The sequence below is a fragment of the Balaenoptera physalus genome (assembly GCF_965194825.1).
Source record: "Balaenoptera physalus genome assembly, chromosome: 16".
NCBI classification, from domain to species: Eukaryota; Metazoa; Chordata; class Mammalia; order Artiodactyla; family Balaenopteridae; genus Balaenoptera; species Balaenoptera physalus.
The window spans coordinates 42,228,462-42,241,673 of record NC_138898.1 but is presented as its reverse complement, the minus strand read 5'-3'; the positions used below and the strand labels follow the sequence as shown (position 1 = coordinate 42,241,673).

Below are 13,212 nucleotides of genomic sequence, written 5' to 3'. Positions count from 1 at the left end.
TGACTTTACAGAAATAGACAATATTGCATAGGTAGATAGTAAGGAAATCATAGGGAGGGGGAAGATCCTGACTGGTCCTATTATTTTAGGCAAAGTTACACTCAGAGCATCCTGGACAATGAGTGTATTTTGTTTTTTGCAGTCTAGCATTCATGTCTCCTGCTCTTGGAAACGTTTCTCAATTTCCTCCCCTCATTTTGTGCAGTTTTTGTGGGATTATGAGTTTGAGGATCTTGTCTTCTCTTGGACAAGGTGTGAACACATGATCCAATTTATGCCATATATATGTTTTATCCTGGAATTTAAATCTTGAAGAAAGAGACACAAGTAGCAGAAATAGATGAAGTTGATTCATCCCATGGTTGTCCCTGGAAAAGCTTGTCCATTAGCAGTTGCTAGGTAGCTAGAACTTTTCTGGTTCCTATCTTTTCTGAGAGTTTTCCCTATGTTTCTGTGAGCTACCCCATCCATTTAATACATTCATTTTTTGGCTTTACTTAGCCAAAGGGGGTCTTGGTCCCATGCAACCACTGAACCCTTACTGAGTATGGCAGTTTGTCTCCAAGAACGCTGCCCTCAGTCCCATCCCCTTTTACAGGCATGGGCCATTGCCCCCATCCAAAGGTGGAGGGAATGACACACTCCTTTAAATCAGATCTGGCCTTTGACTGGCCTTCCATGTGGCGTTGTGTGGCACTCTGCTGGTTCTGGGTCTAGTTTAAGAGGACTGGCAGTGTCCACTTCCTTTTTCTTAGAATGCTCATGCTCGGGAAAGTCAGTTGCCATGTATGATGTCCAACTGCACTGTGACCTCCATGTTGTGAGGAAACCCAAGTCACACAGAGGGGCTGCAGGTGGAGAGATGCCCAACCAGTGTCCAGCTGTTCCAGTTACACCAGCCCAGCCATCAGACATTGAGTGAAGAAGCCTGCAGGTGACTCTAGCCTCAGTTGCCGTATAACTACAACTGCGTGAGAAACCCCCAAGTGAAAACTGCTCAGCTGACCCCAGTCAACCTCTAGAACTATGAGCGTTAAGAATGTGTTCCTAGGTATAACAAAAGACACGTACTAGGATGGTCTTAGCAAAACTATTTGTATTAGTTTCCTAGGAGTTCTGTAACAAAGTACAACAAACTAGGTGGTTTAAAGCAAATCTATTTTCTCACAGTTCTGGAGGCTAGAAGTTCAAAATCAAGGTATCAGCAGGGTCATGTTCACTTTAAGACTCTGGGTATGATCATCCTTGCATTTTCTAGCTTCTGGTGGTAGCCTTGATCTCAGACATTCCTTGCCTTGCAGCTGCATCACTCTGATCTCTGCCTCTGTCGTTAGGTAGGAAGTGTCCATTTTATTACACTTATAGATTCTGTGGTCAGAAATTCAGACAGGACACAGTAGGGATGGTTTATGTCTGTTCCCCAAAGCCTGGGCCAATTTTCTGGCACTATGAATGAGAGATCCTTTCCTCCATTTTCCAATAATGTCCTCCTTAGCTTTTTCTGAGCCCTACTGCAGCTTCCTCAAGGCCTTTTAGGCTTCTGCTAACATTCTCCTGTAGGATCCTCTCCCACCCTTGCTGCTTCACAGAGTCTCAATGCCAGTGCCATATGGTTTACTTTTGTTATGTTATTATGTTGTTTTGTTATGACAGATTCCACTTCCAAGTAACAAAATCTGTTCCAGTTACTATTGCCATGTAATAAATTGTTACTGTTACGATGTAATAAACTTTCCCTCCTACCACTAGAAGTCAGTGGTAGAAAATTAACAAAGGAAAAGCTACACAAGAGCTGGTAAGCTGTGGCAGTGCTGTTGGAGCCTGTGATCAAGTACTGGTAGAAGTATAAACATAGACGTGTAAAACAAAAACAATTTTATTATGCTCACGGGTTCTGTGGATCAGGATTTGGAAAGGACATGTGGAGATGGCTTGTCTCTGCTGATGACGTCTGCAGCCTACACTGGGAAACACACAAACCACCTTCCGTAAGAACAGAAGGCTGGAAGTTAATCCAGGATTAGGGACTGGAATCTTCCAAAGGCCCATTCACTTACTGGTCCAGCAGTCAGTGCTGGCTGCCAGCTGGGACCTTATCTGGGGCTGCTGGTCACAGCATCTACACATGGTCTCCTCGTGTGGCTGCTTGGGCTTCCTCAGAGCATGGTGGCTTCAAGAGTAAAGTATTCCAAGAGAGAACCACAAACTGCATTGCTTCTGTGACCTTTCCTTAGCAGCCACCTAGAGTCACTTATCCTACAAGTCAAAAGCCAGCCCAGATTCAAAAGGAGGGAACATAGACACACCTTTAGATGGGAGGGGTATCAATATGCAAATATGATCATTGTCACTACTCTGTTCAAAATGATATAGTAGCTGCCCACAGACTACAGGCTAAAATCCAAACTCCATAGAATGGCATAAGGTCTGCATAGTTTATTCCTCACATAACAGCCAGTACTTCCTTCTACTTTATGATCCCTTAGTTATGAGCTATTTAGAGTTCCCAGAATTCAGTCTTTTGCAGGTCTTTGTGGTTTTGCATATACTGTTCTCTCTGCTTGAAATGCTTGTCTCTTCTTTCCTGACTCTTCCTTCCCTATTCTTGTGCTTTCTCAAATACTTTTATATGTTACATCTGTTATAGTCAAGTACTAATTTCTTACTCATTGCACTTATTATTATACAGTGCCAATATGCTAAATATTTTACATGCATTACATTAATTATTCTCGAACAATCCCATGAAGTAGGTTGTTACTTCCATTTTCCAGATAAGAAAAACAAAGTTAGGAAAGGTTATGTAACTTGTTCAATATTAGGCATCTAGTAAGTGGCACATCCAGGAGATAGACCCAGGTTTATTTGATTTCAAAGTCCGTCCAAATAACTACTATCCTATACAGACTATATTTATAATAATTGTATCAGCAGTTATCTGGCTTTTGGTCTCAGGACAACTTTGTGCTCCTGAAAATAATTGAGAATGTTCCAGATATTTTATGTGGGTTATATTTATTAATATTTACCATATTAAACATTAAAACCAAAATATAAAACAATATTTTTGTTTAAAAATAAAAATAAATCCATTGCATGTTAATATAAATACCGTATTTTGATAAATAACTGTATTTTCTGAAAACGAAGAAAAAAAGGTAGAGAGAAAAGTGTTCTCTTTTGCATTCCTGCAAATCTCTTTATGTCTGGCTAAAAGAAGCCAGCTACATTCTTCTTTCTGCCTCTGAATTCAATTTGATGTGATATGTTGTGCTGGTTGAAGTATGTAAAAAAAAATCCAGCCCCCCACAGATTGTAGCTGGAAAAGGAAAGAATATTTTAATGGCCTTATCAGATAATTGTGCATACTCTTTGTTGGATAATACACTAAAACTGGACAGGTGGTGGTTTTTTAAAAGTTAGTTGCAATATGAAATTTGAAATCCTATCTATGAAATTTTTGCACATTTTACGCTCGTAAGAGAATGAGAATAGGAAGATAAATAAATATCTTAGTATTATTATAAAATAACAGTGTGATACTAATGATCCCCTGACATGGTCTGGGGACCGAACATACACATACACACACACACACACACACACACACACACACATGCACATATGCATATATAAGATTTAAACTGTACATTATCTGAGGACAAGTTGGCCTCTTTTATCCTTATATATGTACACCTGTGGTGGTACAGCTGCTTCCTTTTTATTTTTTATCCAGCAGGTTCTTATTAGTTATCTATTTTATACATATTAGTGTATACATGTCAATCCCAATCTCCCAATTCATCTCGCCACCCCCCCCGCCCCCCACCGCTTTCCCCCCTTGGTGTCCATACGGTTGTCCTCTACATCTGTGTCTCTATTTCTGCCCTGCAAACTGGTTCATCGGTACAGTTGTTTCTTGATGGTGTCACCTTTGGGGCTGGGTGTGCTTGGCTCTGGAATTGACTGTTTGCTGACCTCTCTGGTCCTCCATTCCTTCTTTCAAGCCTTCACACCCTCAGCACCTCTCATGTATAATGCATAAGATCTAATTATCTGTTCAATACATGAATGCCTGTATTATATAGAATTTACCTTCCAATTGCACAGTACTAACTTATTTTCCAAATTTTAATAACAGTTACTCCAAGAGCAAACTGGACATTTTTGGTTTATTTAATACCATTGTGTCATTTATTTGAGAAAGAAGTTTGAGTCTTTGCATACTTTATAGTAACAAGCCTGAACTTAATGTTTGGTTTTGTTTTTAAGTAACATTTATTGATTACTTATTATGGGCCTGATACTTTCCTAAGTACTTCACATACCTTATTTATTCCACAGAACAGCTCTATGAGAGATTCTATTATTTTCCTCATTTTACAAGTGAGGAAACTGAGTCACAGAAAGATTGAGTAAATTGTTCAAGGTGACTCAATTGGTAGGTGGTAGGGCTGAGATGTGAACACAGATTCTCTTGCTTCTAGAATCCTTGCTCTTAACCACTGCACTACCTCTGTCTATACTGACTTAAACACGGTTTTTTTCTTAGTTAAACCACTTAATTTAATATAGGGTCCTACATTTCCTTTTAAATCTAAAATTCTGTTTTTATAGATAACTTTCACAATAGACCTTTTTATGCCCTTTTATTTTTGTTCACAGAGAAAAATATTAGCAGAAAAATATGTTGGAGAATACAAAAGTTAATAAAATGAATTTGGAATCACTAGCAGTTGAAAAGTCTTTCTTGTACAATTAACACAAATGTTTATCTAGGAATCCCAGGGGAATCCGTTCTGGGGTCTCCCATACTAGCCCCAAATTGCCTTCTGACTCTCATTCTTTTTCTTTTTTTTTTTAATATTTATTTATTTGGCTGCGCCAGGTCTTAGTTGTGGTACGCTGGATCTTTGTTGCTACATGCAGGATCTTTGTTGCATCCTGTGGGATCTTTAGTTGTGGCACACAGGATCTTTAGTTGTGGCATGCAAATACTTAGTTGCGGCATGTGGGATCTAGTTCCCTGATCAGGGATCAAACCCGGGACCCCTGTGCTGAGAGCACGGAGTCTTAGCCACTGGACCACCAGGGAAGTCCCCTGACTCTCATTCTTGTTTGCTGGAAGTACACATCTTGATTGCTCCCCTCTTCTGAGGCACTTCTTCCATCACCCTCCCCAACCCACCTCTGCAACTAGGCTAAAGAGAAAGTCCCTCTGGTTCAGTGGTTCTCAAATTTCAGTTGTGTCTGATCCACTCAGACAGCTTGTTAAATCAAATTGTTGGGTCCCAAACCCAAAGTTTCTGATTTAGCAAGTCTGGGGTAAAGCTTAAGAATTCACATTTCTGCTACGAGTCCAGGTGATAGGACCACACTTTGAGAGCTATCCAGAACCACTCCTTTCAACCTCTGCTTCCCAAGACAGGTTTAATGGTGGTTATGAAATGCAGCAGGACCCTATGGTCCTTGCCCCCATGTCCTCAGCCTGCATTTTTTCTGTGGAAAAACTTTAGCTGAAGAATAAGTTTAATCAGAGAAATGAAAAAATGCAGAAACAAAGGAAAACAGTCAAAGGAGACCAAATAATAATAATTTAGTCATTAAGCATAGTCAGGGACCTTTAGTTCCTTCTCAAGGGCTATAGATAATATTCTGAGCCGTATCCTGTGAGCTGTCTTGTACATACTGAAACCCCCGCCAGGTGGAAGAAGTTGATTACATGGTGACCAGACTGTAGCCATGACATAAGCTGCCACAATTCCAAGAATTGGCCTCAAGGAGATGGGAACAAACCGACCCTGTAACTGAAGACTGACTGTACTTAAAACAATCCAGATGAACACTGGTCAGATCACCTCATGAGTAACTTCAAGATGACTGCCAGAGCTGACTGTGCCGTTTCTGCATGTAGCCCCCTCCCTCACTGATTGTCAGTCTGGGGAAGTTGGCCTTTGGACAGGCGTTGCCCCCCGCCCCGTTTGCCGACATCCAACATCCAAAATAAAGCAAACTTTCCTTTCCACCAACCTTGCCTCTTCTTTATTTGCTTTTGGGCGGCAAGCAGCCGGATCCCACTTTCGGTTACAGTTACATGGTAACTATTCATGTTAATAGTTACAAGAAAACATTAAAGAGATTACATAATGTTACTAGGTCTTGGTCTTAGATGCTAGAGGCTAAAAGAAAGGCCACCCACATTTTCATTCTCCCCAGGGCAAGGCTAGCCCCTTCCTCCCACATGTAATCCAGGCAGAACTCTAGTTTTCCCTACTGTGGGGGGGTGGGCTGCAAGGATTGAATGAAATTAAGCTCTTAAGTGACATCTCAATAAATGATGACTAGTTTAACTTCATTCCGCATCACATCGCTAGTCTGCCAACCACTCAGATAAGAGGATCACATCCTTCCGGCTCATTAAGAGGCGGGGTGAGGAGAGAGAGGCAACGGTGCCTGCGCAGCTCACAACGAGGCTCCAGGTAGTGTCCTCCCTACACCTCCGCGACCAGGTGAGCCACTCGGGGGCAGAGGGAGGAGACCGAGCAGAGTGTGGGCGACTGCTTCCGGCCACGTGGTGATGCTCACGGCCAATGGAAAAGCTTGACGTCACCCTCGCTTCCTCACCCTGGCAACGGGTGGGTGACTACTTCCGGTGCTGTGAGGGCTCGGGGCTGACGCGGGTGAGTGTCTCTCTTTCTCACGCTGTCCGCGCCCTTGCCGCCGACGTGCGCTGCCTCTGTCCGGGCGCCGCGCTCTCGCTGGGACGTCCTCTCCGGGGCCGGGTGCGGGCGGCGCGCTGGATACCCCTTGCCGGGGGCGGTGCTGGAGGAAGGGACTCGGGACGTCCCTCGTCCCCGAGTCTCGGTCGCGCGTGGGGCCCGCGCCGGCCCCCTCCCAGCGGCTGCAGCTTGGCGGCTTCATTCCCTCTCCCGGGAAGGGACTGTCTGGGCGTGGGGAGGGAGTCCTCGCAGTCCTTCGCCCACTTTGCAGTCTCGGGCTGCGGTTTCTCCGAGTTCGAGGCTCGTAGAGACCCGAGGGTGTGCGTCCTGGTCCTGCGTGGCAGGTGGGGGAAAGCAGCCCTATAGTGTAATAGAGGCCTGGTTAGTCCCGCGGAACGTTAGCATTTACTGCTCAGGTGGAGAAGGAAGAGGAAAGGACCAAGAAGATGGAAAAGGAGCAACTGGAGAGGAGGGTGGAAAACAGGAACTGGAGGTGCCCTGAAAATAGAGGGCATCGTGTTTCCGGAAGGAAGGAGTTCAACTTGATTGGCCTCTGTAGGGGAGGGGAAAGAAAGGTATTTTGGGGACCACGTGATTGAGATCATTGTATACTAAGCTAAGGAATTTTCATACACTTGGGAGTTTAATAATTTGCTTTTTTGTTTAAATAAAGCTCTCCCCCCACTTATAAAAAGCAGTGCATGCTTACTAAAGAATATCTGGAAAATGTAGAAATATTTAAAAAGAGATCATCTATGGTTCCACCAGCCCCAGCCCAACATTTTGATCTCTTTCTCTCTACTTTTTTTTTCTTTTGGCTGTGCTGTGTGCCTTGTGGGATCTTAGTTCCCCGACTAGGGATTGAACCTGGGCCCTTGGCAGTGAGAGCACTGGGAGTTCTAACCACTGGACTGCCAGGGAATTCCCTACATTTTTAAAAATAGCATATTCTTAACCTACTTAGGATCATAGTGTATATGTATAAAATGTGATTTTAACTAAAAAGCATGTTTTGTACATTGTGTCTATTACATGGATTTTTTTGAGAGATAATTCATAAAATTCCACCCTTTTAAATTTAAAGTTCAGTGGTTTTTAGTATATTCACAGCGTTGTGCACCCATCTTCATTATCTAATTCCGTAACTTTTTCATCACCTCCAAAAGAAACTCTGTACCGTTATAGTTACTCGCCATTGATTTCCCCTCCCCTTGTTCCCCCAGCCCCTGGCAACCACTAATCTACTTTGTGTCTATGGATTTTCCTATTCTGGATACTTCGTGTAAGTGGAATCATATAATATGTGGCTTTTTGTTGTCTGCCTTCTTTCACTTAGCATGTTTTCAAGGTACATCCATGTTGTATTATGTATCAGTATGTCACTCCTTTTTATGGCTGAATAATATTCCATTATATAACTATGCCACATTTTGTTTATCCATCATCAGTTGATAGACATTTGGATTGTTTCCACTTTTTGACTATTATGAATAATTCTGCTATAAACATCCATGTACAAGTTTTTGTGTGGACGTATGTTTTCACTTTTCTTAGATGTATACCTAGGAGTGGAATTGCTGGGTCATGTGGTAACTTTAACTTTTTGAGGTACTGCTAGGTGTTTTCCAAAGTGGCCTGCACAAGCAGGATATGAGGGTTCTGATTTCTCCATATCCTTGCTAACACTTATTGTCTGTCTTTTTGATTATAGCCATTCCATTGGTTGTGGAATGGTATCTTGTGGTTTTGATTTGCATTTCCCTGATGTCTGAATATGTTGAGTATCTTTTCTCTGTGCTTATTGGCCCTTTGTATATCTTTGGAGAAATGTCCGTTCAATTCCTTTGCCCATTTTTAAATTGAATTAAACATTTTTTAAAGAAATTTTAAAGTTGTATGAGTTCTTTATATAGTCTGGACACAAGTCCCTTATCAGATTGCAATATTTCTTCCATTTTTTCCCATCTTGTGGGGTGTCTTTTCACTTTCTTGAAGGGTGTCCTTTGAAGTACAAAAGTTTAAAATTTTGGTGAAGTCCAATTTATCTGTTTTTTTTTTTTTGGTTGTTTGTGCTTTTGGTGTCATATGTAAAACCACTGCCAAATCCAAGATTATGAAGATTTACTCCTATGTTTTTTTTTTCCCTAAGAGTTTTATATAGTTTTAGCTCTTACATTTAGGGCTTGATTTATGTAGAGTTAATTTTTATATATGGTGTGCAGTAGGAGTCCAACTTTATTCTTTTGCTTGTGGCTATCCAGTTTTCCCAGCACCATTTGTTGAAAAGACTGTCCTTTTTCCATTGAATGGCCTTGGCACCCTTTTCAAAAACCAGTTGATCATAAACACATAGATCATCGTTTTCTTAACTATTTATCTATGTTGGGTATTTAAGTCGCTCCCAGATTTTTGTTTTTCTAAATTATCCTATGTTAAACACAGCATAAAAGGCATAAAACCTTTTCTGTATTTAAAATTATTTTGGTAGAAAATGTTCTCAGAAGTGGAATTACTGGGTCAAAGATGAAATAAGTATGTTTTGGAGCTCATTTAATGAGGCATTAAACCTTCAATCTCATGATGTTAAGAGCAACAAAATGCTTCTTTGTTCATCAGTTGCTATAGCTTAAGGGCTGGATTTCTCTAAAAGCCTTTCTCTGTAAGATGAATGGATTCCATGACTTCCTTACTCCTTCAACTGCTTCTAAAAGACTAAGTAAATCTACAGTGAAAAACTTCAACACCAGAGGCAAACGGGACATGTGGTAGTGTTCTAAATGGCTTAAAAGGAAAAAAAAATAGTGTCATCACATGCAGTAGGAAAATGAAACAATCTTTGAGAGAAATAGGGTCAAGATTTAGACCTTAAATCAGTGCCATAAAAGTCCCTGAAGCAAAAAAAGTGGTTTATTCTGAGTTTCTCTTCTGCCCTTGATAATCAAGTTAATTTACATTCATCTTGGTCCCAGAGACAGTGAACTTAAATCTTTTCTTTTTAGTAAATAGTACCCAGTTAAAAAAAATTCAAATATGAAATGTTATGAGGAGAAAGTCAAGTTTCCCTTTCATCCTTGCCCCTCCCTCTTCTCCAGTCTCCCAGTACTCTTTAGAGGAATCCATGGTACTATTACTTGTGTCTATATAGACTAGTTCATGTATAGAGTATCTCTGGGGAGCGGGTATATACAAAATTATATATTTTAAGGCTCTTGATACTTTCTGACACATTCCTTTTCAAAATGGTTGCATCAGTTTATGATGGCAATACAGTGCTAATTAGATTTCTTTCTTATTTTTTTTTTGTATTTCTTTGAATATTCTTTCTTTAATATTGGATATCCAGTTTATATTTCCTTTTTAATGTATTGCCTGCTCATGTCTGTTGGCATGCTGTTTGTCTTGATTAGCATTGTCCTTTATGAGATTTATTTTGGCAGCCTTTTGTAGATGGTTGTTTTACGACGACCTGGATTTGGGGAGAAAAGTTAATATGCTTTTTGTAATGTTTATGCTAAGAGGTATGTGAGCTGAACAAGGGTCAAGGCAGTAGGGAGAAGGAAGGTAAATGCTTGAGAAGAAATCTATAGGATTTGGAAACTGGGCGCAGTCCAAGATGACTACAAGGTGAGTTAGAAAAGGATGGTATATATTTGATGTCAATCTTTGGTCATGATTTATTTTTTAACTCCTTAGTCTTAACTGTAGAGATCAAATACTGATTTTATTTTTTTTTAGTTAGGATTATCTGGGGTTTGTGTGGCCCTAGAAGTTCAAGATCCAGAAAAACAAAACCAAAAAAGACCTCTTGGGCCGTATTTTTTTTAAAAATTAATTAATTAATTAATTAATTTATGGCTGTGTTGGGTCTTCATTGCTGCACGCGGGCTTTCTCTAGTTGCGGTGAGCGGGGGCTACTCTTCGTTGTGGTGCTGGTGCGCGGGCTTCTCATTGTCGTGGCTTCTCGTTGCGGAGCACGGGCTCTAGGCGCACAGGCTTCAGTAGTTGTGGCACGCAGGCTCAGTAGTTGTGGCACATGGGCTTAGTTGCTCCACGGCATGTGGGATCTTCCCAGGCCAGGGCTCGAACCTGTGTCCCTCGCATTGGCAGGCGGATTCTTAACCACTGCGCCACCAGGGAAGCCCGGGCCAGTATTGTTGATTGGCCATGTTTTTGTCTGTTCCTTCTGTAGGTGGGATGAGTGTTGAGAACCTTCAGAATATGGCATTTCTCCTCTTAGAGAAGGTTTGAAGTGGGATCTCATAGGCTTGCCCTATTTTGGGACTTCGACTTGGCTAGTTACCTGTGTTCTCATAATTAAATGTATAGAAAAGCTGTCTATTTTTGTAAGTAATGCATTCAGATTGTTCGAAATCAAAAGGTACACGATGGTGAACAGTGAAATTTCTATCCCTCCTTTGTCCACCAGTCACCCAAATCTTCTGGTAACCACTATTATGCTATATTTTGATATATTCTTCCAGATTGTACTTTACATATATATATTTAACTGTATATTTTTCTCCCCTCCCTCAAAATATGGTACTGCATATACTTCTGTACCATGTCTTTTTTACTTGCTAAAATGTCTTCAAGACTGGTCGTTTCATATTTGTGTGTTTGTGTATCAAGAATATCATTTTTTCCAAGAGCTGCATTTACTTTTAGGCACTTCCATCAAGACATACTGTTGGTCCATATCTTTCCCATTACAGATAGTCCTTCAGTGTGTATTTATAATTTTGGTTTATTTTGCCCAATTGCCCTTGTTGAGTTGTGTTAATTTATGCTGCTACTAGCAATGTATGAGAACTCCTGGTTCCCTATATCCTCAAAACATGGTGTTATCTTACTTTTTTGTTTGTTTGTTTGCTAGTCCAATGATATGTGAGTGTAGTTTTAATTTGCATTTTTCTTCTGAGTGAGGTTTAGCATCTTTTTTTTTTAATATAAATTTATTTATTTATTTATTTATTTTTGGCTGCGTTGGGTCTTTGTTGCTGCACGCGGGCTTTCTCTAGTTGTGGCGAGTGGGGGCTACTCTTTGTTGCAGTGCGTGGGCTTCTCATTGCGGTGGCTTCTCTTGTTGCAGAGCACGGGCTCTAGGTGTGCGGGCTTCAGTAGTTGTGATGCGTGGGCTCAGTAGTTGTGGCACGCGGGCTCTAGAGCTCAGGGTCAGTAGTTGTGGCGCATGGGCTTAGTTGCTCCGCGGCATGTGGGATCTTCCCAAACCAGGGATCCCGTGTCCCCTGCATTGGCAGGCGGATTCTCAACCACTGTGCCACCAGGGAAGCCCGGTTTAGCATCTTTTGATCTGTTAGACTGTTATATAATTTTTCTGTAAACTGGGATTTGCCCACTTGCCCCCCGCCCCCCCCTTTTTGTCTTTTTCTTTTTTGAGACATTTGTTGGAATTCTGTTAGGAAGGTCAGACTTTTAATGGGTTCTGAGTTAAACAAAAACTGATATTGGAGTAGAAATTGCTTCATTTCTAATTGAATTAAACACATTCCAGTAACCATTGGGAGCTGGCGGCCAGAGTTGTACATTGGATAGCCTGTCTACTTTAGTTCCTTTCCCAGTCCAGCAGAACTTTGGGGCCAGTATTTTTGGAGGAGTTTATTGAGATGACATGGTTTGCTAAATAGAAAAATTTCCGATAGTCTCTGAGGGATGGTAGATTGCTCAAGAAATTGCATATTGATTCATCTTCCACATTTTATTTTTTTCAGACAAGCTTGAGAAGCAGTGTTTTTAAATCTCTCACATATATTAAGAGTGCCTATTACATCAAACCTTATTCATTGTAAAATGTAGATGTTCTAACTTGTTATTCATGAAGAAAAATGCATCTGATGACAGTGAGTCAGAGTAAGTTTTATAGCTCATACTGCTTGGATATGGTTTCATTTGAACTGAAGCTTTGAATTTTCCAAAGCCTGAGTTTTCACACAACTATGTTTGTGGGACAAGTGGGCCCAAGCTCATTTCATGGCTAGGCCAGACCTCATGGCAGGTATAGACTGGCAGGTGAACTGCTAATCATTTAAATTGACTTCGTCATCCGACGCAGGAATAAATAGTAACCTATGTCAGAGAAATAACCAAAGTCAAATAAAGGTAATTGATGCAGATCCTTGTGAAGTCGTTGGAAGAAAATCCATCCTCAGGGATGGAGCTACCACCTAAAACAAAAACAAAAACAGGCATTTTAATCCAGTTATTTAATTAACCTCAGCACTCTTTTGTAATCAAAATTTATGAATGTATGTAAACATTTTAATACAACAGCATATATATGTGATTTAAAATTATTTGTCCTTTAAATGAAATGACATATAATAAAAATTAAATGAACTCTTTTTAACCAGGAATTAAAGGAAGTTAAAATACCATATTGCAGTGCTTCACAGACCATTTCTGGTGTGAAGGACCAACTTAAAAATTTTTTTCAATCCTTTGTTGACCATTTCTTTTGTAAAATGAAAAAAACAAA

At 40.7% G+C, this 13,212-nt stretch overlaps 1 protein-coding gene across 12 annotated transcripts in view; it reads left to right on the top strand.

Annotated features, from left to right (window-relative positions):
- Positions 1 to 3,754: 3,754 nt before the first annotated feature.
- TASP1 (taspase 1) overlaps positions 3,755 to 13,212 on the top strand; it is a 385,678-nt gene continuing 376,220 nt past the window's right edge. For 3 of the 12 annotated variants that reach the window (XM_082428634.1, XM_082428635.1, XM_082428636.1), the window contains exon 1: positions 3,786 to 6,680. The gene's annotated coding sequence lies outside the window, so the exon portion shown is untranslated. The other 9 variants (XR_014254563.1, XM_082428638.1, XM_082428632.1 and 6 more) reach the window with 8 other exon arrangements.